General features: G+C 50.2%; 1 protein-coding gene across 1 annotated transcript in view; it reads left to right on the top strand.

The window, feature by feature from the left end:
• Positions 1 to 11,296: 11,296 nt before the first annotated feature.
• The window catches only part of DHRS12 (dehydrogenase/reductase 12), a 45,142-nt gene continuing 43,449 nt past the window's right edge, over positions 11,297 to 12,989 (top strand). The window contains exons 1-2 of the mRNA XM_064373605.1: positions 11,297 to 11,390; positions 11,493 to 11,575. The gene's annotated coding sequence lies outside the window, so the exon portion shown is untranslated. The remainder of the gene's footprint in view (positions 11,391 to 11,492; positions 11,576 to 12,989) is intronic.

Here is a 12,989-nt window from a genome sequence, read left to right as displayed (position 1 = left end):
GGAACGAACTCCAAAGATAACAAATTGGTGAGAGTGAGGTGAGTCGGAGCCCTTGGCAATGCTGGTGGGAACAGAACGGGGCACAGCAGCTATGAGAAGGAGTATGGCAGACCCCCAAAAAATTAAAAAGAGAATTGCCATATAACCCAGCGATTCCACTTCTGGATATACACACAAAAGAACTAACATCACAGTCTTAAAGAGGTATTTGCACACTGATGTTCATAGTAATATTATTCACAATAGCCAAGAAATTGAAGCAATCCAAGCATCCATCTATGGATGAATAAACAAAATGTGGTATATACACACAATGGAACACTATTCAGCCCTAAAAAGGAAGGACATTCTGACACTTGCTACAACATGGGTGAACCTGGATGACATGATGCTAACTGAAATAAGCCAGTCACAAAAAGGCAAAGTATGTTTCTACTTAGATGAGTCCCTAGAGTAGTCAAATTTATAGGGACAGAAAGCAGAATGGTGGTTAACAGGGGCTGGGGAAGGGAGGAATGAGGAGTTCTTGTTTAATGGGTTCAGAGTTTCAGTTTGGTAAGATGGAAAAGTTCTGAAGATGGATCGTTGCATGGCAATGTAAATGTCCTTAATATTGAACTGTACACTTAAAAATGGTTAAAATGGTAAATTTTATGTTGTGCGTATTTTTCCATAGTCAAAAATAAAAAGTAATGTATTCCTCAGTCCTCCCAAGCCTCCACAGAATGATGGGGTCACTCAATATTAAATAGCTGGCCAGTACGGGGTCCTTTGGTCATTCCATGCATACACAGGGCCAGGCTGCGAACCAGACCTCACTCTTAGGGACTGCAGTGCTCAGCACCCACCTTCAGTCTCTGAGTGCCCCTGGCTTGGGGGTTTGGGATTGGGAGGAATCCTGGTAGAAAAAACTGGGAATTATAAGCTACCCCATCACACACAAAAACAAATCAACTAACCAAAAAAGAAGAGGGGATAGTAGTGGAAGTTTCCAGTCCCACAGAAGTCACTAAAAGAAGAAAACAGAAGATGCCACCATGGGACTCATCTCTCATCCTTACAGAGAAGGAGTTAATGCATGTGGTATCTGGACCCAGACTATCAGGCTGGGATCCTGGCCCTGCCCCTTTCCAGATGCACGTGATCCTGGATGTGCCACTGAAACTCTCGGTACCTTGTTTTTATTTGTAAGGAGATTAAAACAGTGCATGGCACATAGTAGGTGGAGCATACGTATTTGTTAAATAAGAGAAAATTTTCTTTATTTCGCCCTCATTACAATGCTGTGAGGACTGTACAGTATGCTCCTCTGTAGAGGGAAACTGAGGCTCTTGGAGGTAAAGTGTCTTTTCTGAAGATGCGTCAGAGCTGAACGTGGGCCCTTTGACTTTCTATCCCAGTTCTTGCCTTGTGTCTGCATCCCTCTCCTGCCTGTGTGGGTGGCCCTTCTCCCGAGGCCAGCAGTGGGTACGAGGTGGTCCAGGGAGCGTGGGTAGTGTGAACTATAACCACCTCACCAAGCAGCCTGCATGCTCTCACGCTTCCGCCCCAGGCACCACTAGCCCATGGCTTTTGCAGTCAGAACAGAATCTGCTTGCGGTAAAACCAAAGCCCTGGAAGCAGGCTGCATGAGTTTTTAAAACAAACACGAGTCCCGTTTGTGGAAAATCACTTTCTCCATCAACTCAGCTATATGGAGGCTGACCTCTCTGGCTTCGCTAGTGCCCCACTTTGGGCCCATCTCACTGCCAATGTCTGCAGTCCTTGGAGGGTGCACAGGGCTGGGGAAAGAAGGGGGATCTCTGCATGTTTTTAATCTAAGCAAGTGATTCATGCACATGGTACAAAATTCAATGGCACAGAAGGTATTCAGTGAAAACTGAGTCTGTCTCCCGCCTCAGCTCCCCACTGCCAAAGTTCTGGCCAGAGGCCCACACTGTGATTAGCTTCTTGTAAAAGGAAGGAAACCCTAAATCAAATTGATTTGTTCGGTAGGAAGTTGGTTCAGATGGGCAACAGACAGCCCTGGGGCGAGCCCGTCTGTAAAGGATGATGGGCACTGAGGGACACGGGGAGGCAGCCGGAAAGGCCTTTCTGCATGGTGACTGTGTCAGCTGCGGAGTTGCGGGGAGGGCAGGTTGGTGTCTACCACCATACCTCTTCCCTGGGCTGCTGCTCTCCTCTGCTAGTGTGAATGCCAGAAAGCAGTCGCCTTTGGGTTTCTGGTAAGCCTTTTGTGATTGAGGCTTGGAGCCCATGACCCACCCCTCAACTTCTTGTCATTAGGAAGAGCCCAGTTCCTTAATCCATGCATGGCAGGGTCAGCACCTGTGCATGGTCCACACTGAAAAATAAGGATGAGCATCAGAGACCTTCTTCCCTGCTCTCTGCCTCATCCTCTTTCTTTTTGTTCCTTTCCCTTCTCCGTCATTTCCATTCCCCACCCCCAATTGCCCACTAAACCTGTACATGAATGGTGTCTGACTTCCTGAGTTTATGATTTATGGTTATTCATCTTATTAACTAAGTAGCTTTGCCAGGTAAAATATTGAGGCACCATTGCCATTATGACCTTGTCTTCCATGATCTTATTGGCAGCTGGTGTTGCCATGACAACTTGGCTAGAGGATCTGGTATGAGCTTCAGTGGAAGGCAATATGAACACTTGTGTGTGTGTGTGTGTGGATACAGACTTCTCATCATGTGTATCTGTTGCGCAGGAAGCCATGGATTTCCACCTTCTGCTTCTCCTTCCAGTTTGGTCAAAATTAGCCTCAGGGATCTAAATCAATTGGAAGAGAACTCTGGAGGATGATTTCTTTGTTTGGCTTTTTGAGTGGCAAATTGGAACCAGGAACACAGAAGAAATAAATATTTTAGTGGCTTTCCACCCATGGGAATGAAGCAACCCTACCCACTTTGACGTTGCTCTTAGAAGCACCCTGGGCCTAACTTATTTAACATCCATATGTAATTTTCTTGTTAGATGTACAGAATGTTGGAGCTGAAAGGGGTCCCAGGTGTCAGTCTGGCCCCCTTTTTATTCAGATGAGAAAAACTGAGGCCCAGAGGCTGTGACCTGCCCCCATTCCGTATGATGCACTGGGGAAGGTGTGGGCTCTGGAATCATAATACCTGGCCTCAAAGCCTGGCCACACCATGTATTTACTGTGACCTCAGTCAAGCTATGTAACCTCTCTCAGTTTGCTCATCTGTAAGATGGGGATAATAGCAAGAGTAACCATATGGGTCAGTGTGAGAATTTAGTGCTATAATCCACAATGCTTGGAACACTTTAAGCCTTCTATACATTTTATCACACGGGTCACACAGGGAATAACTGGCAGAAATTGGACTAGAATGCACCTCAGCTGACTCCTGTTAAATGGGAACATTCCCCTATGAACTCCATACTGCCCTTTGTTTCTTTGTGTGTGTGTGTTACTTGGCATCCAAGTGAGAGCGGAAGCTGATTTTGAGACATGGGTTGGCTTTTCCTAAGACCTCCCCTGGAAGTGTATATATAATGTATACACTACCTCGTGGACACTTGTTGATGTGAGGCTAACACTGGACACTGTATGCCCTCAAGGAACACATCTTGAATGTACACTGCATGGCTGTAAGTGTAGCAGAGAAAGGAATGAGAAGAAAACTTGAGGGAAGTGAACGCTTCTGATCACTTCGTATGAAACTAAGCTCTTTATAATGAATGCTTTCATCATCACAACCACCCCATGAGGTGAGCATCATTCCCATTTTACACATTAAAAACCAAGACTGAGGGTGTGTGCAGTATGCTCAGGTTCACCTGGTTAACACAGAGAGCTGGGTTTCCAGCCAAACTTTTATTTCAAGGGGCCGCTGACACCCTCGAGAGACTGTGGTTCAAAACCATTTCTCACCCCCTCTCTGTGAGCCAAAAGCGTATTTCCTGAGGTGGTCAGAGAGATTCAGAGCAGACTGACACCTTTTCCATCACTGACACAAAGCGGAGTGTATAAATCACAGTGTGTAGCCCTGGGGATCTAAAATATTTTCCCAGCCAAGTCGGACAGGCATTGACAGTCACACCAGGCTGGGTGGTTTTACAAAACGCCACTTGTTTAAATTTCCTTTCATCACTCTGTCAGGAATAACACTAACGTAGTGGAACCTCAGAGTCCTGTTTAGAGGGGCGAGCTGTTCTGGGGAAATTTGTTTCAAACGTTACTCTGAAGTAAAAACTTACCTACTGCGGGGTGAGGGTGGACAGTGATCCTGTATCCTAGGTAATGAGGCTATTAAAGCAGCCGGTCTCCGCTCAGCTTATGTAAGAGGTGCTCAGTCTCTGGGCGATTTGGGTAAACCAGCATAGAGCAGGGTGACTAGAATGAGAGCAGCAGCAGGTCCCCATTTCTAATGTGGCGTTAGGGCTGGAGGTTAGATATGGACAGGGGTGTCTGGGTTCTACATAACGGGGCTGGAATCAGGGGGGATGACTAGTCTGAGATCTAGTTCATGCAGCGACCACACGTTTTTACCCACACCGGTTATTTGGGGTTGGGTGGAAGGAGGCTGATGAGGATTTGGGAGAAATCAAGGGGCTTTCCCTGGCAATGCATGAAGTTGCAGAACCAGTCGCAAAAGTCTGGGCCATGGAGACAATTCCTTCTCGGGTGGAAGCCCCAGCGCGGCCTCTTGCCTGTGTGTGGCCAATCTGACCGTGCTTGCTGGAGAGGGGAGATGTATGTGCTAGGGCACCGCATCCCCCGATACATGTAGGAACTTAGAGAACGCCAGTTATTACAATAACCCTTATGATAACACCAATTCGACGCAGAAATCTTTTAAGTATCATAAGCCTCGTCGTTTTATTCCACATGGTTTTCTAGGTAACCAAATTCCAGGAGGTGCGTGGCAGGGCCATCCATGCCTCCCGGCCATGCCCAGCGGGAAGGTGTTCTCTCAACGTTGCTGACGCCCGATTTCCACCACGAGGAGACTGTGGACCTCGACTGCGGTCCCCAGCACGGCCCGTCCGCCCTCACTCTACCCTCTGAGGCTGGGGCGGAGTCGACAGGCCGGCTCTGAGACCCTTCGCCTTCCCCGCGGAGCAAGGCCCCGGAAGCCGCGGCTCTTACATAACCGGGATGATGTCAGGGCGGGCGACTCCCGGGAGGGCGGGACCAGGGCGGAGGCCGCGCCGGGGCGGGGGCGCCGGGACTCGGCGTGCGGCGCGCCCGGCCTGTCCCTGTACCGCAGTGCCGTGTGGTTCGTCAAGGGGCTGCGCGAGTACACCAAGTAAGGCGGCGCGGCGGGGCGGAGGGAGGGGGTGTCCCGGGCTGTCACGTGGCCCGCCTCGGCGGGGGCGAGCGGGGTTGGCGGGAACGCGCCCGCGGCCTCTTCGCCCTCTAGCTTGACGGACTAACCGAGCCCCGAACTACTGGGGCGCCCGCCATCTAGCGGCCCGCGGCTGGGCGTGGGGCGGTCGCCAGTGTGCAGCTCCTCCACGCTCGCGACCGGGACTGGCGACTGAGAGGCGGGACTGTGGCGCGCCCAGGCCCAGGCCCGTCCCACTGACGTCAGGCGGCCCCGGCGCCTCCGAGACTCCTGGGCGTCACCTCGGCGCCCCGCAGAGTGAGCTTCGGCAAGTGCCTTCGCGGTGCTGCTGGCGGCGTCAGATAGGGCTGGATCTAAATCCCTAGCCAAGGCTCTGTCTTAGTAGCTTCTTCTTCTAAAGATGAGGCACCTGGACTGCGACCTCTGGCTCCAGCTGGCACTTTCCAGCCTGGGTCCCCAGCCAGGGTGGCTGTGCACCCAGTGTGTGCTTCTGGGTAACGGTGCATGGTGGTTTCGCCACCCTGTGACCACGCTCAGTGTGCCCTACTTGGCTCTCCACCTCATTGTGGTTTTTAGAGGTAACAGGTTCCTGTGACAGAGGAGAGATGGAGGTTTTATCTTAGAATTGATTAGGCTAACCAGTGGTTCTCAACCCTGTCTGCTCATCAGAATCACGGGAGGATTAAACGTACCAGTTTTCTAAGCTAGAGAGATTCTGAGATTCCTAGAGATTCTGATTCAGTGGGTCTGCACAGGGGCCGGGACTGGCATTTCATCCAAATCCCCCAGGTGATTCTCATCTCAGAGGCTTCTCCCTTCATTGGGGCTTTTTCCGTTCCCACGGCAACCTGGCCAGCGCTCCTAGGGGAGGTAGGACTTGCAACTCCCTTCTCTTCACCCCACATCGTTTTGGGAAAAGTTCAGCGCTGACCCTGGAGCCCCTGCTGCGGAGAATGCTGGGAAAGTGTAGCCGTGTGCCCTGTCCCACTGCTTTTAGGAGAATACAGTGTCGGCCTCTTTCTTTCAAAGGGGTGTCCTCTGGCAATGACCATTCATTGCTGGATCTTTCCACATGACACAGCATGAAAGCTTGAGTCAGTTTCCAACCCGGGGTGGGCCCCAGGGAAGGCAGGCTGTAAAAATCTCTCCCAGGACTCTTTCGCTCTGATTTCCCCACCTTGAGGGAGGGAAGGTAGAAGAGAGGCCAAGGGGCCCAATCCAACGCAAATTGTGGGGGAGGGGAGGGGAAGGCGATTGGCAAACTTAGGTGGGTTTTCCCGCTGTTGTGAATTTAGTGACTGGGAGAGAAAAACAACAACGCTGTTTTGACTTCAGTGTGAGAGCGAGGAGTTAGGGTTTGCAGCGTTTCTCTTGGCACAAGGATTTTTATAAAGCCTCCCTATTTTGGTCTCCTAGGCAGCAGGATCTAATCATTGTTTCCTAAACTTTGCTGAACCTAATAATTCCCTGGGGCAGTTGTAAACAGACTCCTAAACCCTGGGCAAGTATAGATGGATTCTAAGCAAATTCCGTATTTGGGTAAATTGAGGGGGCAGGAGACACGGATACTTGTGAGCTTTCCCCTCCCCATCCCTGTCCCCTCAGGTTCAGGAACAGTAAGTACAGACGTCCTCTCAGCTTGAATCAAAATCCCCTGCAAGGCACTTGAAACCACAGGTTGCGGAGCAAGCACTTCTGAGTCTGCCCGCAGGGCATCTCCAACAGGTTTCCAGGTGATGCTGATGCAGCTTGTCTGGGCGCCGCCCTTTGGCACCGAGGCTGGGTGTTGAAGAATGGAACACCCAGCCTTTGGCCTGATCTCCTACCTTCTGGTGACCTTGGGAAAATCATGTCTGTCTGTGTTTGAAGAATAGAGACTGATATCTAGAGTTTGTGAAAATAAAATGCTTCCCCAATAAGGGGCAGAGTACATAAGAGACAAGTCTTAACCACTAACAACAGATTGGACCAGGATGAATTCTTGTATGGAAGGCAAGATACGCAGCAGAGGACAGAGGGCAGGGGCATGTCCTGCAGGCCAGGCCGGCGCTGCCCGCTTGGCAGCACTCCCAGCATGCAGTTTGAGGAAGAAGTTTAACCCAGAGGAGCCACCCTCAGCAAACATTCGTCTCTAATACGGATCAGTGTGGAGCCCAGAGGCTAATGTCCCCTCTGGCTGGGTGTCACAGAGAAAAGCCTGTCAGCTTCCTGCCCCTGGAGAAGGGCTCTTAAAGCCTGTTCCCTGTGGACTGCTTTTTCTCTGGCTTTATTGTATTTGGGAAGTTCTCATTCCCCACAATGCCTCCTCCTAGCTAAGCCCCTATTCATTGACTCAGGCCCTTGCCTGTACCGGAAAAGCCTTTCACAGAGATTCCAGGGCTCACATCTGTGTATGGGGGGGAAAACTTCCAGTTTCCTGTTTGTAGTTTAAAATGCTCAAAGTCCCTACTGATTTGAAGGCTTGGGGGCCAAATGAGCACACGTTTGAACATGGAAGGTACTGTCATTATTAATAGTAATAATAATGTTGGCCTGGTGCAGTGGCTCATGCCTGTAATCTCAACACTTTGGGAGGCTGAGGCAGGCAGATCACCTGAGGTCAGGTGTTCGAGACCAGCCTGGCCAACATGATGAAAACCTGTCTCTATTAAAAATACAAATATTAGCAGAGTGTGGTGGCGGGTGCTTATAATCCCGCTACTTAGGAGGCTGAGGCAGGAGAATCACTCGAATCCAGGAGGCAGAGGTTGCAGTGAGCTGAGATCGCGCCACAGCACTTCAGCCTAGGTGACAGAGAGAGACTCCGTCTCAATAATAATAATAATAATAATGTCAACTGCTAATTATTGAGCTCCTAATATGTTCCAAGTACTGTCATAAATGCTGCCCAAGAGGTATCTCTTATTATTCCCTATCTGCAGATGAGGAGATAAGAGCCCAGAAAGGTTAAGCCGACACACAAGATTGCACAGCTAGTAAGAGGCCGAACTGTGGCAAACCCAGGTTGTTCAAGCCCTTGTTATTAATATTTTTTAGTTTCAAGTCAACCTTTCAGGAAGGCTTTGGAATAAGAAATCTTGCCACTCACTCACAGTAGAAGCAATGGGTAGGGTGTTCTTGATTTCTTGACCTCATGATCCACCCGCCTCGGCCTCCCAAAGTGCTGGGATTACAGGTGTGAGCCATCACGCCCGGCCATGGGTAGGGTGTTCTCCAAGCTGCCCGGCATGTTCGGTGAATTACAGATGGTACAAACAGGAACTTTTTTCTTGTTCTCTTAAAAACATCTGAGTTGACTGAAACAAGTGGCAATGCCTGCCCTGTGGCAATGACTTTCAAACCAAAACCCAAGCTCATAAACATCCTTTGGCCTCTTCCCTGAGTGTCCAGGGCATGTAACTGGCAGTTGTGCTGCACCAGGGCATGGAGCAGGAGGCCAGCTGTTGGCTACCCATTTGTCAACAGGTCCTGTGGGAGGGCTCTCGGCCTCTGTGGAGCCTTGAGATTACAGTCCCATTCTACACTGCTGGGGAGAAATCTCTTGGCTCTGGGGGAGAGATGCAAACTGTGAGACCCCAGCCTGCCTGTGTGTGGGCAGAGTCTGCCCTCTGGGCCTCCTGCTGCCAGCGCCACCCTTCTGCCGCCACTGCCCTTAGCCAATTCATAGCCAGGAAATACTAGGAGAGTAAAGGTAGAGAGGTATCTCCAAAGGAATGAGGGAGAAACAGTTAAGGAACTCATGGTTGCATCAATCCAATATGAAGCCTTCGTGCAAATCAGAAAACGTACCTCTTCTGCAATATGCTTTTCTGTCACCTGCCAGAACGTTATCATAATGCAGTTACAAATCTCCCATCATTATGATCCAAATGGCACTCCCTAGTGCTATGCAGTGCACACGCTGTGTCCCTGAAGGAGCCTTGGCTTCCTCTGATGAGTGCAGAGCTTAAATGACTCTACCTTCCTCCTCCTTCATCCCCTACTTGCAGCTCTCTCCATTTCTCCAAGTAGGCAAGGAAGGATATCTGTCCTGCAATGCAATAAGCACAATGCAAATGGTCTCCTAAGCGTCCCGAAACCTGCCCCCCACAAAAGGGAAAAGAGCAATTCATCTGTCAAAGGATTTTTTTCTTTTTGCCACTCCCCGGTATCGGGGCAGTCAGGGGAAGACAATTTGGATGCCAAAGTGTTGGAATCTCCAATATTTTCAAAAGTTTGGGAAGATAATGGCCCAGGAAATGCAGGCCCTGAGATGGTGGTGTTCGTGAGACCAGTGAGGGCAAGCGAGAAAGGAGTTTCTGGGAGAGGCAGAGACAGCAATAATGCCCATCCTAGAATTCGGCTTTCTTCTGCAGGGGTTTGTGTTCCTCACTCCTTACAGCTGGTCTTCTCGGGGGTCTGCTGTTTCTAGGAGTGGCTATGAATCTGCATCTAAGGACTTTGTCCCTAATGACTTGGAGGTCCAGGTTCCTGGTAGTCTTTTTGGTCACTGGAGGAAACAGCGGCATTGGCAAAGCAACTGCCCTTGAAATAGCCAAGCAAGGTGAGCGGCTGCTAACACGTGTCCTCTGAGCCCCATGGCCAGACTGTGGCCGGTCCACCACTGAGGAGGGCACCCTGTATCACAGGCAGGTCAGGAAGTCCTGGATGGCGAGCCCATGGTTCTGGGCACAGGTGACAGCTTTCTGAGCCTCGAGCTAGAGGTGGCTAGAGCAACAGGAGCCCTTTCCTCAACGCTTAATTAATTCACGGGAGAGCTCGGGTTTTGCACACGTGTACCAGTGTTTTCTAATTAAGAGCAGCGAGGGGCTCAAGCAAACCCGGAACATCAGAATCCCCAGTGGAATTTAATTTAAAAAAAACATGAACACCTGGTCTCTAACTCATGTCTTCTCAATGAAACTCCCTGGGGGTGGGGACAGGGGAGGAGGAGCCTGGGAGTCCACCACAATTTGGATGTGGACGGTAGTTACGAACCAATGCCCCCAAAATACCTGGAGAGAGGAGTGTGTGGAACTAACTTCCTCCTTGCTGGTGTCCAGCCTCCACGGCTGGAGCAGCCTCCTGCTTCCCTCCCCTAACCTTGAAGAGAAAGAGGCGCCGCAGGTGCCTGTAAAGTCTTCAGTCAGCAGAAGTCTTCCTCATGGGTGAATGCCAGAATTTCCTGCACAAGCTCAACTATCCTGGGTCACCAGTTGGCTCTGCAGTGGCTAGAAAATTTTCCTGCATCTCTCCAGAGCCTCTTCTGGAAAAATGGATGTTCCAGCAGAAGGTGGGGAACTTGGTTGTGAATTTATCACTTTTTAAGATGCTGAAGATGTTTTCTTTTTTTCCTCTCTCTAAATCCAAGTTAGGCATTTTTCAGGGGACTATTATATCATTTGAAGCTTTATTTAATTATCTGCCAAGTCAGGGAGAGGATTAAGTGTGTCTTAGCAACTGGGAAGCACTCTGAAGTGTGGAGAGGAGGGGAGAGGAGAGGGGCTAGTGGTGTAGTTAGCCTGTAACCTCCGGTGAAACAGACCCCATTTAATCAAGTGGGTGATTTTTAGTAGAGAAAGCAGACTCCATAATGATTCCTTCTTAGCTGCCACGACAAAGACGTTCTGCTTTAAGTTGACCTTGATTGATGATGGTGTGGCATTTGCTGGGATAATATGAGGGCAGCTGATGGATTCATCATTCAGTCTATACTTGAGTCTCTACTACATGCTAGGCCAGTGGTTCTCTACTTTGCCTGAATATTATATCACCAGGGAGCCTGTAAAACGTACTCAGGCCTGGGCCATCACCTGGATCTTTAAAAGCTCCCTAGGTGAGTCTAAAGTGCAGCCAGGTTTGAGATCTCTGTGCTAGCTACTATGCTAGATGCTAGGGAGGCAGACGCGACCCGGATCAATGTTTCTTATCCTTAATGTGTTCAGGCCCTTAAAAAATCGGGATGTTCTTCCAGAAGCACTGTCAGTGTAGATAGGCAAGAAGGTTCCAGTACCTCCCTCTCGATCGCCTTCGCTGCTCTAATTGTGGGGACCACCCATCTAGGTTTAACAGAAGGGTGTCAGTTGCAGGTATTCTTTTTGTGAGCCCATATGTCTTTATTTTTCATTTGGAAGAGCTGGTTTCTGTAGCTCTCGCTGTAACTCACAGATGGTTTCACTGAATTCCACCAGGTGGCACAGTTCACCTGGTTTGTCGAGATCAAGCCCGAGCAGAAGATGCCAGGAGTGAGATCATCCGGGAGAGCGGTAACCAGGTGAGCAGCTCCTCACCCCTGCTGCTGGGTTTCCTCGCCTCCATGGTCAGCTGTGAGGAGGCTGCACTCCTGCCCGCGTTCCCTGGATTGGCGATGGCCTGTATTTGTGCTTCTGCTTTGGAAGCAGCCTTAGCCAGCCGAGAGCTGGGCCCTGCTTTTGAATGACTAGGTTTGACCAGGGGATAAGTGGGGCGCTCAGGCTCAACTGCATGGCTCTGGGCTGCCTGTGAAACCAGCAGAGGCCAGCAGACAGGGGCCCGTTATGCTGGACAATGATAGTGCGAGGCTTCTCACCCCAGAGGGAGCCCACATCAGCGACAGCAGCAAGGGTCACCTGGGTGCCGCGGAGCCCTGCATTGACTCTCTGCCTTCTGATAAAGAGAAACCGCTGACAGCATCTGGGTCCTGATGAGAGCTATTTTCTGACATGAGCTTTCAGAGCTGCCTCACGTTTTGTGGTCTTTCTCTTCTGAGAGAGCTGGAACCAGGACTGGCTCTTGGGGCTCGGTGCAAAATGAAAATGCAAGACCCTTGTGTAAAAGTTATTTAGGAATTTCAACACAACGAAGGCGGAACTTTAAACCAAGCTTGAGGCCTGATTGCAGGGCCTGTGCGTCTGTATAGATTGTATTCCTGTGATACACTGTGCAGCCATGAGGCTGGCCCTGGATGGAAAACCCTGACCCCTGCCACCAAGTGGAGAGAAAGGACTCTCAGTCACCATGGCTGCTCGCTCACTGTCACTAAAGAACATCCTCATTCCATTCCCATCTCTTCCATAGGAGACCTCACAGTTGGAGGGTCTGTGGAAGAGGAGCTGGGGAGGGACAGACAGTACCCCCGTCAGGCACAGACCTTGGCCAAAGAGAAGAATGTCCCCATCTGGGATGGAATATTTTGCATCAACTTTGAAATAACATTTTCACACCAACTGTCTGTTCCTTTCCCCTACTCGTGGAAATCCCCAGTCTCATGCCATCAGGTGCCTTCCAGAGGCTTCGTGCTGGCGGTGAGCGTGAGGGTCTCTAAATCTCCCTCTAATGTCTGCAAGTGCCGCTGCGATCAGCAGGCTGCAGTTCTTGAGATTGAAAGCTGGCTGGCTGCCTGCTGATAACTTTCAGTGGTGCTGCTGCAGGATGCAACAAGAATACTAATCTCAGGCCGCCAGCAGGAGGAGGTTTGCCTGGATTCCTGCCTGCTGTGGTGTGGGCCACAGGCTTTAAAAAGTGTATTTAAATGGAAAACGATGATAGTATGGATCTGTTTGTAATATCCAGCCAGGCTTATATCCAATGCCACCATCTTTAGGAGGGGTAGAGAGCTGAAAAGGGGAGCGAGCATGTTCCTGGACTGGGGAGGAAACAGGCCCTTGCCTACTGCCCCCCTCACCTCCATGCAGATGCACTCGGTGGGA

Source organism: Aotus nancymaae, unplaced genomic scaffold, assembly GCF_030222135.1.
Source record: "Aotus nancymaae isolate 86718 unplaced genomic scaffold, 86718_ANA_hifiasm-v0.15.2.pri h1tg000009l, whole genome shotgun sequence".
Lineage (NCBI taxonomy): Eukaryota > Metazoa > Chordata > Mammalia > Primates > Aotidae > Aotus > Aotus nancymaae.
Note: the sequence above shows the minus strand (reverse complement) of the source record. Positions and strands in the feature narration are given on the sequence as shown.